Source organism: Sus scrofa, chromosome 13 (assembly GCF_054392235.1).
Source record: "Sus scrofa isolate SSC_HxYL_T2T_F1_AM1 chromosome 13, Sscrofa_HxYL_maternal_Yorkshire_Landrace_v2.0, whole genome shotgun sequence".
In the NCBI taxonomy this organism is placed as follows: Eukaryota; Metazoa; Chordata; class Mammalia; order Artiodactyla; family Suidae; genus Sus; species Sus scrofa.
The window spans coordinates 101,380,330-101,405,065 of record NC_139395.1 but is presented as its reverse complement, the minus strand read 5'-3'; the positions used below and the strand labels follow the sequence as shown (position 1 = coordinate 101,405,065).

The 24,736-nt window shown below is 35.4% G+C and overlaps 1 long non-coding RNA gene across 3 annotated transcripts in view; it reads right to left on the bottom strand.

The window, feature by feature from the left end:
• LOC106505711 (uncharacterized) overlaps positions 1-24,736 on the bottom strand; it is a 51,449-nt gene that overhangs the window by 4,631 nt on the left and 22,082 nt on the right. For all 3 annotated transcript variants that reach the window (XR_014824150.1, XR_014824151.1, XR_002337709.2), the window contains one exon: positions 21,935-22,064. This is a non-coding gene — a long non-coding RNA (uncharacterized LOC106505711). The remainder of the gene's footprint in view (positions 1-21,934; positions 22,065-24,736) is intronic.

Genomic DNA, 24,736 nt, shown 5'->3' with positions numbered 1-24,736 from the left:
ATTGCCCTGTTTTTTAAGTATGCTAACCCCTTCCCGTAATTGTGTGTTTTAGCCTGATGGTCCTGTAAGTTCAAACACCTCATTACTATATTAAAATTAAGAAGAGAGACATACATATAAACAAAAGGGGTTATTTACCTCCTGACATCCCTTGCCCACATTTTATGGTTTTGATGACTCTTTTTTATTTTTTTCTTTTTAATTTTATTTTGTTTGAAGCATGTTCATGATTAAATCTGTATGCTGGCTTATTTGAGTGACTTCTCTCTGATTGCAGTTTCCTCAGTCCTAGTTCTTCCTCTTCTTCTTCTTCTTCTTCTTTTTTTTTTTTCTTTTCTTTTTTCTTCCCTTTCCTTCCTTTCTTTTTGGTTTAGAGAAGCCCTTTCAATATTTCCTTTAACCTGGGTTTTGTGTTGCTGTATTCTTTAAGTTTTTGTTTGTTGGGAAAAATTTTTATTTCCTCTTCTATTTTAAATGATATTCTTGCTGGATAGAGTATTCTAGGTTGCATATTTTTTCCTTTTAGCACTTTAAATATCTCTTGCCATTCCCTCCTGGCCTGTAGTGTTTCTGTAGAGAAATCAGCTGATATTCTTATGGGGGTTCCCTTGTAGGTAACATTCTGTTTTTCTCTTGCTGCCTTGAGGATCCTCTCTTTATCACTAACTTTTGCCATTTTTATTATGATGTGTCTTGGTGTGGGTCTGTTTGGGTTCAGTTTGTTTGGGGCCCTCTGTGCTTCTTGTATCTTGAATCCAGTATCCTTTAGATTTGGGAAGTTTCCAGCAATAATTTCTTCAAATATATTTTCCATTCCCTTATCTTTTTCTACTCCTTCTGGAATTCCTATTATGCGGAGATTGGCCCGCTTTATATTATCCCATAGGTCTCTTATATTGCTTTCCAGTTTTTTGATTCGGTTTTCTGTCTGTTGACCAGATTGAGTGATTTCCATTATTCTATCTTCCATATCACTGATTCGTTCTTCTGCATTATTCATTCTGGTTTTTACTGCCCCTAGTTCAGTTTGCATCTCTGCAAATGAATGTTCTAGTTTTTCTTGGCTCCACCCTATATTTTCTTAAACTCCAAATGGCTGAAAGACTTAAATATATGACAGGACACCATCAAACTCCTAGAAGAAAACATAGGCAAAACACTCTCTGACATCAACATCATGAATATTTTCTCAGGTCAGTCTCCCAAATCAATAGAAATTAGAGCAAAAATAAACCCATGGGACCTCATCAAACTGAAAAGTTTTTGCACAGCAAAGGAAACCAAAAAGAAAACAAAAAGACAACTTACAGAATGGGAGAAAATAGTTTCAAATGATGCAACTGACAAGGGCTTAATCTCTAGAATATACAAGCAACTTATACAACTCAACAGCAAAAAAGCCAATCAATCAATGGAAAAATGGGCAAAAGACCTGAATAGACATTTCTCCAAGGAAGATATACAGATGGCCAACAAACACATGAAAAAATGCTCAACATCGCTGATTATAAGAGAAATGCAAATCAAAACTACCATGAGATACCACCTCACACCAGTCAGAATGGCCATCATTAATAAATCCACAAATAACAAGTGCTGGAGGGGCTGTGGAGAAAAGGGAACCCTCCTGCACTGCTGGTGGGAATGTAATCTGGTAGAGCCACTATGGAGAACAGTTTGGAGATACCTTAGAAATCTATACATAGAACTTCCATATGACCCTGCAATCCCACTCTTGGGCACCTATCCGGACAAAGCTCTACTTAAAAGAGACACATGCACCCGCATGTTCATTGCAGCCCTATTCACAATAGCCAGGACATGGAAACAATCCAAATGTCCATCGACAGATGATTGGATTCGGAAGATGTGGTATATATACACAATGGAATACTACTCAGCCATAAAAAAGGATGACATAACGCCATTTGCAGCAACATGGATGGAACTAGAGAATCTCATCCTGAGTGAAATGAGCCAGAAAGACAAAGACAAATACCATATGATATCACTTATAACTGGAATCTAATATCCAGCACAAATGAACATCTCCTCAGAAAAGAAAATCATGGACTTGGAGAAGAGACTTGTGGTTGCCTGATGGGAGGGGGGGGGAGTGGGAGGGATCGGGAGCTTGGGCTTATCAGACACAACCTAGAATAGATTTATAAGGAGATCCTGCTGAATAGCATTGAGAACTATGTCTAGATACTCATGTTGCAACAGAAGAAAGGGTGGGGGAAAAAACTGTAACTGCAATGTATACATCTAAGGATGACCTGACCCCCTTGCTGTACAGTGGGAAAATAATAAAAAAAAAATCAGTTGCATTTTCATATATTGACAGGAAAACATTGAAATCTGAAATTACAGAAATAATTCCATTTACAATGACATCAAAAAACATAAATATTTGGAAATTTAACGAAGGATATGGAAGACATTCACACTGAAAACTACAATACATTGATGAAAGATAATAAAGTAGACCTAAATAAATGGAATCCATTTACTGGAGTTTATTGATTTGAAGAACTTTAATTGTTAAGACATCAATTCACTCTAAATTGATCTATAGATTTAGTGCAATACCAACATAATGCCAGCAGATACTTTCATAGAAATTGATTTTAAAGTTTATATGAAAGCACAAATAACCTAGAATATCCAAGGCAATCTCGAAAAAGAATAACAAGTTTGGAGGACTTAACATTAGCAAACCTCAAGACTTACTATGAAGCTACAGTAATCAAGATAAGTGTGGAACTAGTCTAGAGTTGATAAACAGATTAGCAAATATAGAGTAACAGAATAGAAAATCTAGAAACACAATCACATATTGATGGTAAGGCAAGTTTTGACAAAAGTGAACTCCCCCAAATTCAAAGAGAATAGGAAATTATTTTCAACAAATGACTAGGAAAAAGTGGATATCCAAATGGGACTAGTTAATTTCAAACACTAATACCATACACAAAAATTAACTCAAGCTATATCATAACCTAAAATATATAATATATTAACTAAATCTACAAGGCTTTAAGAATAACCATATTAATATCTTCATAATTTGGATGTAAGCAAAAGTTTATAGACAAAATTAAGACAGCAATAACCATAGAAGCAAATGATAGATAGACAGACATATAAATTAGACTTTGTGAAAAGTAAAAACTGATGTCATCAAAAGACATTTAAAAAAACAGGTAACCCAAATACAGGGAAGAAATATTTACAAAAATATATCTGACATGACTACTATATAAAATATATTATTAAAAAATCCGGAGTTCCCGTCATGGCACAGTGGTTAACGAATCCGACTAGGAACCATGAGGTTGCGGGTTTGGTCCCTGCCCTTGCTCAGTGGGTTAACGATCCAGCGTTGCTGTGAGCTGTGGTGTAGGTCACAGAGGTGGCTCGGATCCCACGTTGCTGTGGCTCTGGTGTAGGCTGGCGGCTACAGCTCCAATTAGACCCCTACCCTGGAAACCTACATATGCTGCGGGAGCGGCCCAAGAAATGGCAAAAAGACAAAAAAAAAAAAAATCCTTTATAACTCAATAAAACAAAAGAAAATCTATTAAATATGACAAAAATATTTCAATACATAGTTGACAAAAGAAGAGATACAGGAGTTCTCCTTGGGTACAGTGGGCTAAAAATCTGGCATTGTCACTGCAGTGGCTTGGGTTGCTGCTGTGGCACAGGTTCTTTCCCTGGTGTGGGAACTTCCACATTCCATGGGGTGGGGGGAAACACAAATGACCAATGAGCACATGAAAAGTGGCTCAATATCACTTGCTAAAATCTTATATTAAAATCACAATCAGATATCTACATATCTCATCAGAATGGTTAAAAGGGAAAAGAATAACCTAATTAAATGTTGAGGAGAATATGAAGTACTTGTAACTCTTAGACACTTTTAATTTGTGTGTAATATCATACCACACTGGAAAAATTCTGGCAGTTGTTTTTATGAAACTAAGTGTATGTTTATATTTTGACACAGTAATTCAGATCCTGTTTATCCTAAATAAGTGAAAACACATGTTCACAAAAATACTTGTATAAAAATATTTATAACAGCTTTATTCATAACAGCCAAAGCCTGGAAACAGCTCATGTTTCCACTAATGAGAATGGATATGGAAGGTGGGATCCAGATGGTAAAGTAAGAGGATACTGAGCTCACCTTTCCTCATGAACACATCAAAACTACAACCATATATAGAAAAACTCTCTCTGAAATTGACCTGAAGAGTAGCAGAATATCTCTTCTACAACCAAAGCTATAAAGAAAGATCCCCATGCGGTCTGGTAGGAAGAGAAGAAAAGCTATCTAGTCTGGCCCCACACCCCTAGCAGAAAAGAGGGGGATCCTCTCTGGGGAGAAAAGTGTTCTAGTCACATAATTGTCACCCAGCCCTGAGGTTTGGCACCAGGAAGATAATCTCCCTTAACTGGTTTGAAAACCGGTGAGGCTTACCAAATGGCTGTAAGAAACTAAGACTATGCTCAAAGAGTATGAACACAGACTTGCTTACTCCAAGTCTCACCATGGAGACAGCCCATTGAAAATTGCCTTGTCCTCTTATTGCTTGCTAGGACTACTCCCACCATGCCCTCCAGCTCCAGCCCCTCTTGCTATGATACTGCTCCCAAATAAGTCAGGGGTAGCCATTGCAAATGAGAATATACACACTAAGGGAGAACGGAGCTGGCCTGAGCCCTGGCCCTGATTTTGACCAGGAAAGAAGAAGCCATTGTAGGTATATGCATTTTTGTATAAGCTTAGGACAGGGTAAACCAGCTCTAGGGAGGAAACTCCAACCTCTCTGGCCCCAGCCAAGCCTATAACAAAGGCATGTACACTAAAGGAAAATATGAAACCAGGAGAGAAGTTCGGCCCCAAGTCCTTAGGTCTTGGCCACACTCCTAACCAAGGTGGAGACTACCATCACACCCAGAAGAGAACCAACTCTCTCACAGCTCTTGCTCCACCCCATGGATTTCACCTCTACCCTGTATAAGGTGATGACTGCCATTGAGCACAAGAAAAGCCCTGGCTCACAACTGGCTCTGGTTCTAGACCCTCTCACTCCAGTTTTATATCCCACCAATGCATTGGCTGCCAGTGTACCCCTGGAGAAGACACAGACTGTTCTCACTTCAGATCCAGCTCTCCTACCAAATCCAGGGACATGCAAACTTCATAGGGATGATCCTACACAGGATATGCCTTCAATGCCAGGATAGTAATTGTTTTACCTAATACAAAAATACAGAGAAATTTAAACAAAATGAGAAGACAGATTTAAAAAAAAATGAAAATCTGAAAAAAACCCTTATGAAACAGATAAATAATTTACTTGATAAAGAGTCAAAGCAATACTATTAAGAATGCTAAATGGACTTGGGAAAAGAATAGATGACCAAGATGAGAATTTCCAAAAAAAAAAAAAAAAAAAAAGAGCAAGAAGGGAGTTCCCATTGTGCCTCAGCAGGTTAAGAACCAACATCATGTCTGTGAGGATGTGGGTTCAACCTGGCCTCATGCAGTGGGTTAAGGATCTGGTGTTGCTGCAAGCTGCAGAGTAGGTTGAAGGTATGACTCAGATCCTGCAGTGCTGTGGCTATGGTGTAGGCTGGCAGCTGTAGCTCCAATTCTCTGGCCTGGGAACTCCCATATGCTACAGTTTCAGCCTTAAGTAAGAAAAAATAAAGAACAAGAAAATAATAAATAAGAACTGTTCAGATCTAAAAAATATAATAACTGAACCAAATAGTACACTAGAAGTAATTAGCAGATTAGGTGATTCTTAACTCATAAGCAAATCTTAAAATATGAAGATAGTTTAATGGACCTCTAAGATAACAGCAAGTATACTAACATTTGCATTATAGGGGCTCAAGAAGGAGAAGAGAGAGAGAAAGGAGTAGTAAATGTGTTTGATAAAATTATGGCTGAAAAATTCCCTAACCTGAAGAAGGAAAGAGCTATCAAGTACAGGAATCACAGAGAGTCCCAAACAAGATGAACTCAAGCAGACCCACATCAAGGTATATCATAATTAAAAGGATGAAAGTTAAAGAGAGAAATTTAAAGACAGCAAGAGAAAAGCAAAGAGTCACATATAAGGAAATCTCCATAAGGCTTTCAGCTTGTTTTTTTCTATTAATCAGAAACATTGCAGTCTAGAAAGGAGTGGAAAGATAAATTTAAAGTGCTAAAAGGAACTACAACTAGAATAATCAACCCAGAGAAGATATCATTCAGAACTGGAGGAGAGATAAGTGCTTCTCAAATGAGTAAAAACTAAAAGATTTCATCAGTACTAAACTGGCCTTACAAGAATGTTAAAGGATCTTCTTTAAGTGAAAAAGAAAGCTACAAGAAATGAAACATAGGAAAGGAAAAATCCCACTGATAAAGGCAAATATATAATAAAGATGGTGGGTCAGCAACTAATATGAGTTAGTATGAAAGTTAAAAGGAAAAAATGGTGAAACCAACTATAACTACAATAAACAGATCATAGATAAGCATGAAGATATAAAATATGACATCAAAAACACAGAATGGGCATAGTGGCAATAAAAAATGTAGTTCTCTTAGAATGTGTTTGAACTTAAATGATTATCAGTTTAAAACAAGTAGGTATAGTTATAAGTCAACATATATAAACTCTATGATAACCACAAATCAAAAACTTAAAATAGACACACAAACTAAACAGAAAGGAATATAAATATAACACTAAAGAAAAATCATCAAACCACAAAGGAAAAGACTAAAAGAAAATGAAAAGAAGAAGGAAGAAATACAAAAGATTAGAAAACAATAACAAAATGGCAGTAATACCATACCTATAAATAATCACTTTAAATATCAATGGATTAAATTTTCCAATCAAAAAGAATAAGGTGGCTCATTGAATAAAAGAAAACATCCATCTATATGCTACCTACAAAAGACTCACTGTAGAGCTAAAGACACACACAGACTGAAAGTGAAGAGATAGAAAAAGATAGCCCATTGAAATGGAAACAAAAAGATAGCTGCAAGAGCAATACCAATATCAGACAAAGTAGACTTTAAAAGAGTCTATAACAAAAGCAAAAAAGTGCATTATATAATAATAATAAAGAGATCAAGGAGTTCCCATCATGGCTCAGTGGTTAACGAATCTGACTAGGAAACATGAGGTTGTGGGTTGGATACCCAGCCTTGCTCAGTGGGTTAAGGATCTGGCATTGCCCTGAGTTGTGGTGCAGGTTGCAGACACAGCTTGGATCCCACATTGTGTGGCTCTGGGGTAGGCCAGCAGCTACAGCTCCAACTATACCCCTAGCCTGGGAACCTCCATATGCCACAGGAGTGGCTCTAGAAAAGGCAAAAAGACAAAAAAAAAAAAAAAAAAGAGAGAGAGAGAGAGAGATCAATACAAAAAGAGGATATAACATTTCTAAATATACATGCACCTAATATAGAAGCACTTAAATATATAAAATATTTATTATATTGACAGATATAAAGGAAGAAATTGACAATAATACAGTAATAGTAGAAGATTTTAACCTCACATGTACATCAATGGACTGATCATCTGGGAATAAAATAAATAAGAAAACAGTGGCTTTAAATGACAAATTAGACCAGTTTAATTTAATAGATATCTCGAGGACATTCCATCAAAAACAGCAGAATACACATGCTATTCAACATCATGTGTAAAGTTCTCCAGGATAGATCACATGCTAGATCACAAAAACAAGTAAAAAAAATTTAAGAGGATAGAAATTATATCAAGCATCTTTTCCAACCACTGTGATATGAAACTAGAAATCAATTACAGAAAAAAATGATAAAAGAACAAACACATGGAATTAAGTGACATTACTAAAAAAGCGATGGGATAAGAAAGAAATCAAAAAGGAAATCAGAAGATATTGCGAGACATGAAAATGGAAACACAACACTCTAAAATCTATGCAGCACAGTTCTAAGACAAGTTTATAGTGATACAGGCTTCCTCAGAAAATTAGAAAAATCTCAAATAAGCCTAAGCTACCATCTAAAGCAATTACAAAAATAAGGACAAACAAAACCTAAAATCAGCAAAAGTAAGGAAATAAAAAGCAGAAAAAAAAATACAATAGAGACAAAAAAAATAGAAAACATCAATGAGAAACCAAGAGCTATATTTTTGAAAGAGAAATTAAATTGATGACTTTAGCTACACTTACTAAGAAAAGTACCAAATAAACAAATAAGAAATAAAAGAGGAGAAATTACAATTGATATCACAGAAATAATAGCAATCATAGAGAATACTATGCCAACAAACTGGACAAACTAGAGGAAATGAATGAACATTCAATCTTTCAAGCCTGAATCAAGAAGAAATAGATCATTTGAACAGACAATTACTACAATTAATATATAATCAGTAATCATAAAACTTCCAAGAAACAATATTTAGGACAGAGGGGGAATTTTACCAATCATAAAGAAGCATTAATATCTATCCTTATCAAACTATTCCAAAAAATCTGAAGGGGGAACGCTAGAAAGCTCATTATATGAAGCCATCATCACCCTGATACCAAAACCAAAGACAGTATAAAACAAGAAAATTACCAGCCAATATCTCTGATAAATATAGATGCAAAAATCCTCAATAAAATATCAGCAGACTGAAATCAACTATATTTAAAAAGTATCATACACCATGATCAAGTGGGATTTATTCTAGGGAATCAGGGATGGTTCAATATTCACAAACCAATCAATATGATATAACACAGTATGGTATGAAAGGAAGGACAAAATGATAATCTCAATAGATGCAGAAAAAGCATTTGACCAAATTCAACATCTATGAGTTCCTGCTGTAGTGCAGCAGGTTAAGGATCTGGCATTGTCTCTGAGGCAGCCCAGGTTCAATCCCCAGCCAGCACAGTGGGCTAAGGAACCAGTGCTGCTGCAGCTGTGGCATAGGCCACAGTGTGGCTCACATTTGATCCCTGGCCTGAGAACTTTCATTTGTCATGGGTGTGAAAAAAATTTTTTCAACATTCATTCATGATAAAAAAAATCTCATCAAAGTGAGAACAGAGGGAATATATTTTAACATCATACGGGCCATTTATGACAAGCCCACTGTTAACATCAAACTGAAAGCTTTTCTTCTAAAATTAGGAACAAGACAAGGATGCCCACTCTTGTCATTTCTATTTAACATAGTATTGAAAGTGCCAGCACAGCAATCATACAAGTAAAAGAAATAAAAGACATCCTAACTGGAATGGAGAAAGTAAAACTTTCGCTATTTTCAGATGACATGACACTACATATAAAACACCCTGAAGTCTATACACACACACACACACAATTACAACTAATAAATGAATTCAGTAAAGTTGCAGAATACCAGATTAATATATAGAAATATGCTGATTTTCTATGCACTAATAACAATCAGAAATAGAAAGTAAAAAAAGAAAAAATCCCATTTAAAATTACATCAAAAAGAATAAAATACTTAAGGATAAACTTAATCAAGGAAGTGAAAGGTCTATACTCTGGAAATGATAAAATAGTGATAAGGGAAATTGAAGATAATTCAAAGAAATGGAAACATATTATATGCTCTTGGGTTGGAAGAATTAATATTGTTAAAATGGGCATATTACTCAAACAGTCCACAGATTTAAAGTAATCCCTATCAAAATACCCATGAAATTATTCACAGAACTAGAACACTTAATCCTAAATTTGTATGGAACCATAAAGACCCTGAATAAACAAAGAAGTCTTGAGAATAAAGAATGAAGCAAGAAGTATCACATGCCCTGATTTTTGACTATACTACTTTTGAAAGCTATAGTAATCAAAACAGCATGGAATAGAGATCCCAGAAATAAACCTATGGTCAATTAATATATGACAAAGGAGGCAAAAACATTCATTGGGGAAAAGACAGTCTCTTCAATAAGCAGCATTAGGAAATTTGGACAGCTGCATGTAAAGGAATGAAATTAAAACTTTTTCGTACAATATATACAAACATGAACCCAAAATGGATTGAAGACCTAAATGTGAAACCAGAAACCATAAAACTCTAAGAAAACATAGGCAGTACTCTCTTTTTATATTTGTACATAAATTATAGCAATATTTTTTTGGATCTGTTTCCTCAGCAAGGGAATCAAAAACAAAAGTAAACAAATGGGACCTAATTAAACTCAAAAACTTTTGCACAGTAAAGGAAACCATCAACAAAATGAAAAGACAGCCTACTGAATGGGAAAAGATATTTGCAAGTGAAATGTCTGAGAAGGGGTTAATATCCAGAATATATAAAGAGCTCATATGACTCAATATCAAAAACAAACAAACAGCCTGATCAAAAACTGGGCAGGAATCCCAAGTGTGGCACAGCAGATTAAAGATCCAATGTTGCCTCTGCATGGACAGCATGGGTTTGGTCCCTGGCCTTGTGCAGTGGGTTAAGGATCTGGTATTGCCACGGCTATGGTGCAGGTCACAGCTGCAGCTTGGATTCAATCTGTGGCCAAAGATTTCCACATGCTGAGGGTGTGGCCAAAAGATAACCCAACTGGGCAGAAGACCCAAATAGAAATTTTTCTAAAAAAGACACACAGATAGCCAACAGGCACAAGAAAAGATGCTTAACACCGCAAATCATCAGATAAATATAAGTCAAAACCACAGTGAGATATCACCTCACACGTGTCAAAATGAATATAATCAAAAGCGCTACAAATAAAAGTGCTGGCAAGGATGTAGAGAATAGAGAACCCTTGTGAAATCTTGGCGGGAATGTAAATTTGTGCAGCCAGTATGGAAATCAGTATGGAGGTTCCTAAAAAAATTAAAAATATAACTACCATATAACCCAGTAATACCACTTCTAGGTATATACTTGAAGGGAAAAAATACAGTAAAACTAATGTTCACAGTAGCATTATTTACAATTGCCAAGATATGGAAGCAACCTAAATGTCATCAGCAGATGAATGGATAAAGAAGATGTGTTATATGTTTACAATGGAATATTACTCAGCCATAAAAGGAGAGAGTTTTGCCATTTTCGACATGGATAGATCTGGAGGGTATTATGGTTAGTGAAGTAAGTTGAACAAAAAAAGACAAATATTGTATATTTTCACTTATATTGGAATCTTAAAAATGAACAAATGAATATAAAAAAACAGAAACAGATTCACAGTTACAGAGAACAAACTAGTGGTTATCAGAGGGGGAGGTGAGAGACACAATGGGGAAGGCGATTAAGAGGTACAAACCACTAGATATAAAATAAATAAGCTACAAGGTTATATCATATAGCACAGGGAATATGGCCAAAATGTTTTGTACCTTTAAATGAAGTATAATCCATAAAAATATTGAATCATTATGTTATATATTGAAACTTACATAATATTATAAATCAAATATAATTCAGTGAAAAAATTTAATAAATAAGTAAAGGAATTTGGATCAGGAAAAAATGACAATGGATAAAGAAATTGTAATATAATCATACAATGGGATACTTCATAATTATAAAAAAGAATGAATTACTGGTATATACAATAGCATGAACTAATATCACAAAAATTCTACTAAGTAAAAAAAGCTGCATGCCTGGAGTACATAATATGTGATTCCACTTACAGAATCTGTATAAACAGGCAAAATTTTATATGGTAAGAAAAAAATCAGGACAGTTGTTGCCTATAATGGATGGGGTGAGGATTTACCTGAAAGGGGTAAGAGGAAGCTTTCTGGGCTGAGGCTAACATTTTGCATCCTGATATTGGTCTAGGTTACACAGGTGAATATACTTGTAAGAATTCATCACATGGCACTCTTAAGACTTACATACTTTAATGTATGGAAATTTTACCTTGAAAGATAAAAGGAACCCAGTATAAACATCAGACAATAATTAGTTATAGGTATGCTGAAGTATCTGGTGGAAATGTATTGAAGTTTTCAACTTACTATGAAAGGCATCGAAAAATTAAAAAACACTGACTGAGGGGTAGAGGGATAGGTGGATGGATATATGACAAAGCAAGTATAGTAAAATCTTTATTGTAAAAACTGGATAATGAATATATGGGTGTTATCCACTGTAACAAATCTCAACTTTTCTGAATATTTGAAAATTTTTGTAATTAAATATTGTGAAAAACCAATACATTTGTCTTATTGTCATTTGCACAATCCATTTCATTAATCAAGTTAAACATACTAATTTTAAAGTACATTTAATTGAAGAGTGAAATCCTGTAATATTTTATTGTCCTAGAGACATGGATTTTTAATGTTTCACTGATATGTGCAGTAGTAGTTGATGATTTTGATGCTATCAGTACTCTCACTGAAGCAGATTTCAAGTCACTCAAGGCAGAATTGGGAAAAAGTGCTCACAGCTGTTTCCTGTGAACTGGTACATGTTGGTATGAACAACTCCTGTTCCAACCCCATCAAATAGGTTAACAATTCTTAAGGACTGAATTGTGCCTCTGCAAAATTCATATGTTGAAGCCTTAACTCCAAATATGATTTTATTTGGAGACAAGGACTTTAGATAGGTAATTATAGTTAATGAGGTCATAAAGGTGGCACACAATAGGACTGGTATATCCTTAGAAGAAGAAAAAGAGACATTCAAGATCTTTCTCTTCCTGCACATGCACAGAAGAAAGACCAGGTGAGGACACAGGGAGAAGGAAGTTATCTGCAAGCCAGGAAGAAATTTCACCAGAAACCAACCCTGATAGCACTTTGATCTTGGTCTTCTGACCTCCATAACTGTAAGAAAATAAATTTATGTGGTTTAAGCTATCCAGACTGTGTAGTTTGTAATGACAGTCCTAACAGAGTAATACAGGAATCATGTTTTATTCTCTGAAAGAATAATATAAGATTAGTTTTACTATTGCTTCTTAAATTTTTTCAGTATGCACAAGGTTTTGATTGATGAGTTTGAGCACTGATTCTGTCACTCTTGAAAATTATATATCCTAATCTAGAAAAATCTTCCTCTCCTACAAGGAAAATGGCCTCAATCACATTGTCTTTTGAGAGAAGCCCCCTATTTAATATTTAAGTGTCATATTTCAACAAAAAAAAGCAAATGAATAAAAAAGCAAAAGAACCGCATGATTCACTACCTAAAAGCACATTAATGGCTGGCTAGATAATTAGCAGTACTTTTTGTCAAATGCTATTGAAGAGGAATTTATGCTAAGAGTAATTCACTTTATCTTATGTTTAGACTTTAATCAGTAGCTCACTTTCTCTTTAGCTAAAGCATTAGCTAAATTGCATTGGGAAAATAAAACCCAGAGGCAGAAACTAATTGGAAACATTGCTTTTAGGTAATGAACCACTTAAACAACCATTTGGAGGGATTCATTAAATTTTAGTTTGGGGGAGTTCTCACATAACTTATCTGGAAAATGCATAATTGTGAGATATATATATATATATATATATATATATATATTTGTCAAAATCATCGAATACTAGGGGACTTTGGCAATTCATTTCATTTCACCAAATTTCATCAAAATTTTCCTAAATGTTGATACTCCAAAGATTAAAAAAAAAAGAAGATAAAAAGGAAGTATTCTACTACCTAAGTGGCCTAATAGAAAGGGAAACACATTTAAACCTCTACCAGGTGATAAGGGCAATTAAAGAGGTATGAATATGGTGCTATAGGAACACAGTGAGAGATCAGTATATTCTTTTTAGGTAGGTGACAGTCTACAGTCAGTGCCGTAATTTCTCTCTCTCCCTCTCCCTCAGCTTTCGTATTTTAAAGGTAACTGTAGAGAAGAGTCAAAATATCCCTGCAAGAAACTACAGGAAGTCAGTTTGCTCCAAGTCTGATGTTTTGCTAAGGGGGTTGCTCAAGGCAAAGAAATGAATCCTACATAACTATAGAAATAACCAGTGAGGCATCTTCCTATGGAGAACCCCAGAAGCTTCACCTTGGGTAGAGAGAACTTCAGCAAGAAGTGAGCACATTTGGTCTAAATAAATATCATTCTCATCATAGAGGAAACTGATACCTTGAGAAGTGAAGCTGTTTTTACCAATAACGAAAAGAAATGGCTCAGTCCCAAAGATGTCCAGGAGCAATTTTCCTAGTTGATTAGTCTAGGTTTTTTCACACTCATTTCAAACATGGAGACTGTTTTAAAGAGATGTCCAGATCTTTCCCAGAAGGAGCAACATAATGCTGGACACAGGACAAACTAAAAATGCTGACCCCTTGCTTAAAAAATCAGAATTTTAAGAGGGCAGGGGTAGCACATGAGGTGCTCAATGCAACTGCACTTTCTGTGAGGCCCTTGAGGCCAGCCCTGGCCAGTGGGCAATATCACTTTACACATCGAAGCAAGCTAAATATTTTCTATTTCTATCCAGTAATGGAAATCATTGGTTTAGAATGTAGCAAATGCAAGTCAGAGTTCTAGCTCTGTCATATAACACCTATTGAATTTGTAGCAAGTTATTTTCATTTTTCCTCACTGAAATCTGGCCATGCAAATTAAACTTCTATTGCAAGTACAGAATCACATATGAATTACAGGTGTGAATTTTTTACAAATAACTGAATTTTTTACAAATAACTGAATTTTTTACAAATTATGAAAATTAGTAACTTTAAAATATTGCTATTAGTGTTAGGACAAGAATTACACTAATTAGAAAATCTTTTGGGAGTTCCTGCTGTGCTGTAATGGGTTAAGAATCCAACTGCAGTGGCTAGAGTCACTGCAGAGGTGTGAGTTTGATCCCAGGCCTGGCCCAGTGGGTTAAAGGATCCTGCATTGCTGCAGCTGTGGTGTAAGCAGCTCAAATTCAATCCTTGGTCCAGGAAATTCTACATGCCATGGGTGTGGCCATTAAAAGAATGAAAACAAACAAACAAAAAAAGTCATGCAGGACACTAAGAAATACTCTTTGTGCAGGGCTGCCCTATGCACTGCAGGAAGTCCTTTCGATGCCATAGTGTCCCTGTTAGTGTGACAATAACAAATGCTCCCTCACACCCGCCCATTCCCAGTATGAACTCTGAGATGTGGGTCATTCTGTGTTGGAATCACCAGCATATATCCATGCAAACCCTTTCAGGATGATCTAGATTCCAGATGGAGCCACACATCTGTACTTCATGGGAGTGTACCTCATATCTTTATGTACCTGGCCTAGAAGCAATTCCCAACTCCTAAGGGCATGCCTTAAGTTTCTCCTAAGCAAGATCTCTACTTTTCCTTCACCTCATATACCATACTCATGTATAACAAGCAATTCTGGGCTCATACATATTATCCCAGCTTCATTGAGGGTTGAGCCCCAAGAAACGAAAATTGGAAGCAAAATCTTTATATGACTCTCTTATAGGAAATAGTTAACTGGCTAGAGTTTGGAGGTGGGCTATAACCATGGGTAGATTTTTAAAGACTAGCTAAGGCAGGAGCACCTCTGGAAATAACCAAAATGAGAGAGCTGGTGAGTAGTTCTATGTCAAAATTTTGGAAGACTGTCAGAAATTAGAGACAAAGTACAAATGCCAAGTCTCCAGGGCAGAAGCAAGCGTTAAATGAGAAAAAGGATCAAAAGTCAACAAACAGATGGAGATGGAATTTAAGAGTTAGCAGGCAAGGAACATAAGAGTAGGGATGGTCTGGGATGACAGCCAGACTACTTTTGTTTGGGAGCTCATTATTATTGTTTGGTGGTGCTCATTGCACAACTCTCTGAATATATCAAAAAACAGTACCTTTTAAAAGGGTAAATTTTATGGTATGTAAATTTTGTCTACATATATATGTGAATTATGTCTAAATCTGTTTTTTCAAATAGTATGTGATTAAAATTGATAAATATGGAGGAAAGAGTGTGGCAGGAACCTGTGTACCTAGTAATCTAAGATCCTGGAGTTCCCGTCATGGCTCAGTGGTTAACGAATCCAACAAGGAACCACAAGGTTGCAGGTTCGATCCCTGGCCTTGCTCAGTGGGTTCAGGATCCGGCGTTGCCGTAAGCTGTGGTGTAGGTTGCAGACACAGCTCAGATCCCGCGTTGCTGTGGCGTAGGCCGGCAGCTACAGCTTCCATTAGACCCCTAGCCTGGGAACCTCCATATGCCGCAGGTGTGGCCCTAGAAAAAAGGCAAAGAGACAAAAATAATAATAATAATAATAAAATCCTTATATGTTAACACAACCTCTTTGTGTATACGGAAATGAAAGTGAAATGGCATCTCTGGTCAGGGCTTCTGGCAGTAACAAGTCATAACATCACATATCTAAGAGAGCAGCAGAAAGATTACGTACACTGATTTTCTTCATCTGTGAAAGTAAGGAGTTTATTTTCCAGTCTAAAATATTCACAGTTATCAGAAATATCAAAACATATCTCCCTAACTTGGGAATTTCCACATGCTGTGGGTGCCCCCCCAAAAAAAGTCAGTAAAAAAAGAAGTATGAAAAATAATATTTTCATGAATTTAATGATAGGATTCATATAAAATGCTTTATTTAAATCATTATCTAAAATTTGTTCTAGTTCTTAAATTATTTTTAAGCACATATGGATTGTACTTGACAATATGTCTCCATTTTTTTCTTACCAGTATGAAGCTCCATCATGTCTCAATGTGCTAAAGCCAATAATTTACATAAATCATTTAAGATTTGGCTCCAATCTAGCAGAGCACAAATAAACATTAAAATGTAAAATAAACATATAATGGATATTATTAGACCATGTTTAGCTCATGGCTAATTTTGTGGTATATGGTATCATATTTGTTCCTGTGTCCAAAAACATTCTCAGTTTGCTGAAAACCTCTGCCGGGTAAAGGAATGGGAATCTGTAAATATGATTATAAATAAAACAATGATTTTAACCTCTTCTTTGGATGTGTATCAAAGAAATTGAGAAAAAATTATAATACCATTTGGCATTGAAACATTTAATTTAACAATTATGTATTCAGTATACTGTTAATTAGTTTTCAAGACGCATTTTCAAATGTTCTTGAATTGTAATGTAATTAAACTGAGGTGAAAATCAGAAGAATAAAAGAAAAAATATGTCCTTGACCACAATGCCTGTGCTATGTTCCATTGGGCAGTCACTGACTACTGAAGAATTCTAGGAAAAAATATGATGCATTTGTTCATTAACAATATGTATTGAATTCAATCATAAACAAACCACTGCACTGAAAACTTGGGTTATACAGGTGCCAACTTGCACACAGTCTTTGCCCCCACTGGGCTCAGAATATTTTGGGAAGACAACACATGAACATACAAAACTAATTATAACATACCACGTGAGGATGGTGATAGTGAGAGGTTTTGAAAATCTATAGAAAGAGTATTTAACACAATGGTGTGAAGAAAGAATAGCAAAAAAAAAAGGAGTTAGAAGGATTTGGGGAATAAGGCCTGAGCCAAGTCTTATATAGGAGTTACCCATGTAAAGGGAAGAGGTGGGATCTGGAAGCAAGAAAGGATTCCAGAACAAGAGGCTGAATTTGGGATTGTTCCATCCTATTAATTTGGGGGGAATAGTTTGAGAAGGATAGGTCCTAGTTCTTCTTTATATGTTTGGGAGAATTCTCCTGTGAAGCCATCGAGTCCTAGACTTTTACTTGCTCGGAGTTTTTTTCAATTACAAATTTAATTTCCCTACTAATTATCAGTCTGTTAAAAGTGTCTGTTTCTACTTGACTTAGTTTTGGCAAGTTGTATGTTTCTAGAAATTTGTCCATTTCTTCTAAATTGTCCAGTTTATTAGCATTTAATTGTAGTAATCTCATGTTTTTTTTGTATCTCTGTGGTACTGGTTGTTATTTCTTCTCTTTCACTTCTTTATTTGGGTCCTCTCTCTTTTCTTCTTGGTGAGCCTGGCTAAACGATTAACAATTTTGTTTATCTTTACAAAAAAAAAAACCGGCTCTTGGTTTCATTGATCTTTTCTATTTTTTTAAATCTCCATCTTATTTATTTCCTCTCTGATCTTTATTAGTTCCTTCCTTCTGCTGAACTTGCACTTTATTCTTCTTTCTCTAATTCCTTCCATGGTAGGTTAGAGTATTTGAGATTTTTCTTGTTTCTTGAGGAATCCTCATAGAACAGCTTTTACTGCATCTCAGTATTTTCTGATTTCATCTTTGATTTTATCATTGATCCATTGTAGGTTTTTTAGTAGCATGTTGTTTAGTTACATGCATTTGTTCTTTTCCCATGTTTCTTTCTAAAGTTCATTTCTAGTTTCATACTCTTGAGGTCAGAAAAATCTTGAAATAATTTCTGTCTTCTTAGATTTATTGAGACTTGTTTTGTGGCCTAACAGCAATCCATGTGCCCTTGAAAAGAATGTGTATATTGCTTTTTTGGGGTGGAATGTATTATGGATACCTTTTAAGTTCTGGCCTATTGTTCACTTAAGATCACTGTTTCCTTATTTATTTTCTTTCTGAATGATCTGTCAATTAATGTAACTGGGGTGTTTAAAATCCTCTACTATTATTGTATTATTGTCAATTTCTCCTTTAAGGTCTATTAATATTTGCTTTATATATTTTGATGCTCCTGTGTTGGGAGCATATATGTTTACAAATGTTATATCTCCTTCTTGTATTGATCCTTTTTTTCATTATGTAATTCCCTTCTTTTGTAATAGCTTTTGTGTTAAAGTTTATTTTATCTGATATGAATATTGCTATCCTCATTTTCTTCTCATTTCAGATTGCATAAAATATCATCCCTATTTTCTTCTCACTTCTGTTTGCATGAAATATGTTTTTCTATCACTTTATGTTCAGTCTGTTTTTTGTGTTTAGCTATGTTAGTCTTTTGTAGGTAGCTTATGGATAGGTTTTTTTTTTTATTCAATCTCCCATCCTATGTCTTTTGATTAGAGCATTTTATCATTGACATTTAAAGTAATTATTGATAGGATGTACTTAATGTCATTTTATTCTTTGCTTTTCATTTGTTTTTGTAGTTCTTCTCTGTATATTTATTCTTTTTGTATTTTCCTTTGTGGTGTAATTATTTTCTTTAGTAGTATGATTGTGTTCCTTTTCAGTTTTTGTGGCTCTGTTGTAGGTTTTTTATTTGTGAGCTTCATATATGCTGGCCTATAACTATACTTACTTGTTTTAAACTGTTAGTCATTTATGTTAAAACACATTCTGACATATCTACCTTTTTTTACTCCTCTTTCTCACATTTTGTGTTTTTGATGTTGTACTTTACATCTCTATGTTTATCCCTTAACAGATTATTTTAGTTATGGTTACTTTTACAACTGTCTTGTCTTTTAATTTTCATACTTATTTAAGTGATTTTCATACTTATTTAAGTGATTTTCATACTTATTTAAGTGATTCATCACTTATTTAAGTGATTAATCTTCAGTTATTTCTATATATTACTATATATTTGCCTTTCTTAGTAGGATTTTCCCTTTCCTATAGATTCTTGCTTCTTTCCACTTAGAGAATACTCTTTAACATTTCCTTTGGAGTAGGTTTAGTATTAATGAACTCTTTTGTTTTTGTTTATCTGAGACGTTCTTTATCTCTCCTCCTATTATAAATGATAACCTTGCTAGGTAGAGTAGCTTAGGTTGCATGTTTTTCCCTTACAGCACTTTGAATATATCATGCCAGTCCCTTCTTGCCTGTCAAGTTTCTGCAGAGAAATCATCTGATAGCCTTATAGGGATTCCTTTGTGTATGATTCCTTGTATTTGTCTTGCTGCCTGTAGAATTTTTTTATCTTTAACTTTTGCTATTTTAATTATGATATATCTTGAAGTGGGTATATCTGGATTCATCTTGTTTGGGACCCTCTGTGCTTCCAGTACCTGAATATATGTTTCCTATTTCAGGGTTGGGAAGTTTTCAGCTATAATTTATTCAATTATATTTTTGATTCCCTTCTCTCTCTTCTTCAGGGAGAATGTTAACTATGAATGTTGAGCTGCTAATGTTGATATCCTTAATGTTATTCCAGAGATCTCTCAATTGTTTTGATTTTGATTTTTTTTAACGTGTTTATCTTTTTGCTGTTCTTATTGGATGATTTCCATCATTCTATCCTCCAGGTGACTTATGCATTTTTTTATGTATCACTTAGTCTGCAATTCATTCTTCTAGTGTGCTATTTATTTATTTATTTACTTATTGCTTATTAGGGCTGCACCTAAAGCATATGGAAGGTGCTAGGCTAGGGGTTAAATCAGAGCTACAGCTGCCAGCCTATGCCACAGCCACAGAAACATGGGATCTGAACTATATCTGCAACCTACACCAAAGCTCATGGAAATGCCAGATCCTTAACCCACTGAGCAAGGCCAAGGATCAAACCCACATCCTCATGGATCCTATGAGCAGGTTAGTTAACTGCTGAGCCATGAAGGGAACTCCCTAGTGTGTTTTTAAAATTTCACCTACTGAATTCTTCATTTGTGATTATGTCTTTTTTATTTTTTACTTCCTTGCTAATGTTTGCTGTTTGCATAAATTCTTTTCTCTGAATCAGTTAACATTTTTTATTGCATATGCTATGAATTCTTATTCTGGCAAACTGTTTACTTCTACTTTCATTATTTTTTTAGAGGTTTTCTCTCACCCTTTCATTGTGAGTACTTCCTCTGCCTTTTCATGTTGCTTAACTTTCATTGCTTCTGTGAGTTTAGGTGAAATAGTTAAGCACTGCTGTCTTAAAGAGGTGTTCTTATGTAGGAGCATCCATATACAGACTGAGTGTGCTCAATGATTTTGGTGGGAGAGCTGGATTTTATGTGGATACTAGGAACATCTTTTCTCAGCATGTGCTGGCAGCTATCACCTTGTTGGGAGGAGGGGGCTGGAGTTGGAAAGGCTAAGGCTGGTTCTGTGCATGAGGGAGGGTCTTCCCATCTGCTCAGTGACCACCACCACCCTGTCAGGGGCAGGGTCTGATCCCAAGTTACTGGAGCAGAAGACATGAATGTTGGGCCCAAGGTTTCTTTGCTCCTGTGTGTATGTTTTTCCTTCTCCTCAGAGCAGGTGGGACCCTTGCCCCAGAGAGGGGATAGCTAAAGCAAGTGGGGCCCATGTGCAGAGTACCAATGCTGTGTATGTGCAGGCTCCCATGGTTCTGCTCAGATGCAGCCTCAGATGTAAGTCCCTTTTGTCCCTCAGAGTCTATGAGTGTCCCAGCCTCCACCACCTTCACCTTGTTGTTGGAAATTCTCCACAGGGTAGGCAGGACCTGCATGGATTCTTGGCATGTATGAGGGGTGAGCTATTGTGAAGTGACCACTGTCAAAGAGCTGGGCTACTTCTGAGGCACAGCTTGATTAACACCCACAATAGCCACCACCACCCCACCCAGTCTCTGCACTAGAACCAGGTACCTCTGCATCCCAAGGTCAAGTCTTGTACTGGGTTGTGGCCACCCTAGATCCAGTGCTATGATGTGATATGGAAGAAGTGGGGCCAGAACATTCACTTGGCCTGGGTTGGAGCATGTGAAAAGGTGGTTGCAAGATATCTGGAAGCCACTAGAACAGACTTCTCTCTGTTCTGCCTCAGGGGCTAGCTAGCATGTACAGACCTCTCAGGAGTGGAGTCCAGGCTTTCTACAGTTCTTCTGTTTCCCCAATCAGCCAAGGGGGCTTATGTCTCCTATGTAGGACCCTAGGACTGGAGTTCCCAATCTGTTTTTCAACCTGACCCCTCCCCAGAGCAGGTATTCTACCTGTGTAATGTTGTCCTTTTTTCCTCTGGTCTCTTCAAAGGACACAGATCCCAACCCAATTACTTTTCTTCCCTTCATACTTAATTAATGTACATATTTCTTACAGTATTGGTTGTACAGAAGTCCTTCTGCCAGCTCCCAGTGAAAATTTTCATCATATGGAGATATTTTTAATATCTTCATGAGGGAGAGGTGAGTTCCACGTCCCGTTATTCCATTATCTTGATCCCAACCCTAAAAGATAAAGAAGTTTTTAGAAAAACTCCTGGTTTCTAGCTAAGTAGATTGTGATGCTGCTAGTTAAGATAGGAGACATACAAGAAGATGCCTAAAGTAAATTCAGTTTTATTTTAAATATGATGAATTAGTGATATAGTGATGCCATTGTCATACCTAGATGGACATGTCTAGTAGGCAACTGAATTTGTGAATCTATAAGGACAGAGATCTCTGTGGGAGCTAGAGTTTTGGGAATTTTGTATATGGGGGTAATCATTGAAAACATTTTAAAAGATGAGATTACACATCTCATCTTAATAAATAAGGATTTGCTAAGTAACATATCCTATGGAATGCAGACATTTATGTTATGTTGGAAATATAAGTTGTGAAAGAGACAAACATCTGCAAAAGTATGAGAAACAGAAGGACGTGATGTCAGGGAGCAGAGGGCCATGAAGAATAAGTAAATAAAAACTAAATTATTTTCACTGAATCTGGAAACACAGAGGTCATTGGTGAACTATGCTAGAATCATTTCCATAGAGAGTTGACAAAGCAAGCCAGATTGCAAGTATTTGAGAAATAATTGGAAAATAAGATATCAAAAAAGTTTTTCAGTTGAGAAGAGGAGAAAAGCACTCTATGTTGCATAAAAGAAAAAATAGATGCAAGAGGTTACTTTTTTGGATGAGAGGCATAGGCCTAAATTTTCACTAAAGGAAAGTAAATAAAGAAAGAAAAAAAGATATTGAACATATAGGAGGTAGATAGCTCAAAGAGATCAGAAAATTCAGAGAAATTGCTAGGACAGAAGGAAAAGGAGTTAAGAGGCATAAAAATGGTTTCTGGTTCATGTTCTCAATCCAGAAACAAAAATATATATGCTTAGGGTCCAGAGTTTGGCATAGTGTATCAACCCAGGTTCGTTAGTTAAGATGGATTTGTCTTGACCAGGCTGCCACATCTGAAATTCACTATCCCCAGACTGGAATTGTTTGTTTTCTATTTAGTAAGTACAGTCTTGAAATTAAGAATGAATTTAACTTTCTCTTCTTTCTACACTTGTGTGTGTATTTGAGTGTGTGTTTTCATCTAGCAGACTAGCTTCATGTCTTCTGTGTTGTTTGAATCTTCATAATATATACAGATCATTTTTGCAATCAGAAAAGTATTAAGAATGTTTCTATTATTAATATAACAAGAATCAATGGGTCAGAGAAGTTTTAGAAAAACATCTGACTAAATTCAGTGGGTAGGGAATGGACAGAGTTTCTTTTAACATTAATTCATAAGGCACTAAATCCACAGGTAATATATCTAATCAGGAAAACTATATACAAACATTGAAAGTAAACTAATTCTACTTATTCACTAGAAATGACCAGATATTTTTTAAATGCCTTATTATTTGTTTTTATAAACTATAGACAAACCCATTTTGGGGAGTGTTGTATTCCCAAGGTTTAAAACTCATCACTGAATAATTATGATAGAAAGAAAAATACTATGAGGATTAAACAAAAGAAGACTAGAAAATACCAAAACTTTTAATAACATGATATATTTGTGAATATATAAAACCGAGTTGCTGACAGAGAAATTATATTTGAAAGCTAATGGACATAGTTGGAAAAATAATTTTTTTATTAAATCACTGGACAAAATATTCAATCGTCCTGTTACTGCAAGTAACACAGTACAATATTTGTCTATTCATGGCTATTTACACTCTCCTTGTGTATTCAAACATTACTCAAACAGTAGTCAATTGTTTAAAAATTAGAAATTGTGTATTAATATATTAGTTTTTACTGTATTAATTTTAAAAATATTGATTCTTCTCATCCAAAACCATTGCTTATATTTTCTGTATTTTACAATATTCATTAAAATTTAAGCCTTTTCACTGATGAAAGGAATCAAAAATGAAAAAACAGATGGGAAGATATATCAGGCTCATGGATTGAAAGAATCAATATTAACAAAATGACTGTACACCCAAGGCAATCTACAAATTCAATTAAATACCTATCATATTACCAAGGACATTCTTCACAGAATTAGGACAGAACATTTTGAAATTTGTTGCAGAAACACAAAAAGGCTTTGAATAGCCAAAGCAATATTGAAAAGAAAAAAAACAGAACTGGAGGAATCAGGCTCCCTGGCTTAAGACTATACAACAAAGCTACAGTCATAAAAACAGTACGGTACTGACACAAAAACTAAAATATAGGTCAGTGGAATAGGATGGAAAGCCCAGAAATAAACCTATGCACCTATGGTCAACTAACCTACCACAAAGGAGGCAAGAATATACAGTGGAGGAAAGATAGTCTCTTCAATAAATGGTGCTGGGAAAACTGGAAAGCTACATGTAAAATAATGAAATTAAAACATTCTCTAATGCCATACACAAAAATAAACTCAAAATAGATTAAAATACTATAAAACTCCTAGAATAAAACATAGGCAGAATGCTCTTTGACATAAATCACAGCAACATCTTGTTTGATCCACCTCCTAGAATAATGATAATAAAAACAAACAAACAAACAAAAAAAACCCAATGGGACCGATAAACTCAAAAGCATCTGCTTAGTTAAGGAAACCTTTAAAAAAAGAAAGACAGGAGTTCCCATCATGGTGCAGTGGAAATGAATCCAATTAAGAACCATGAAGTT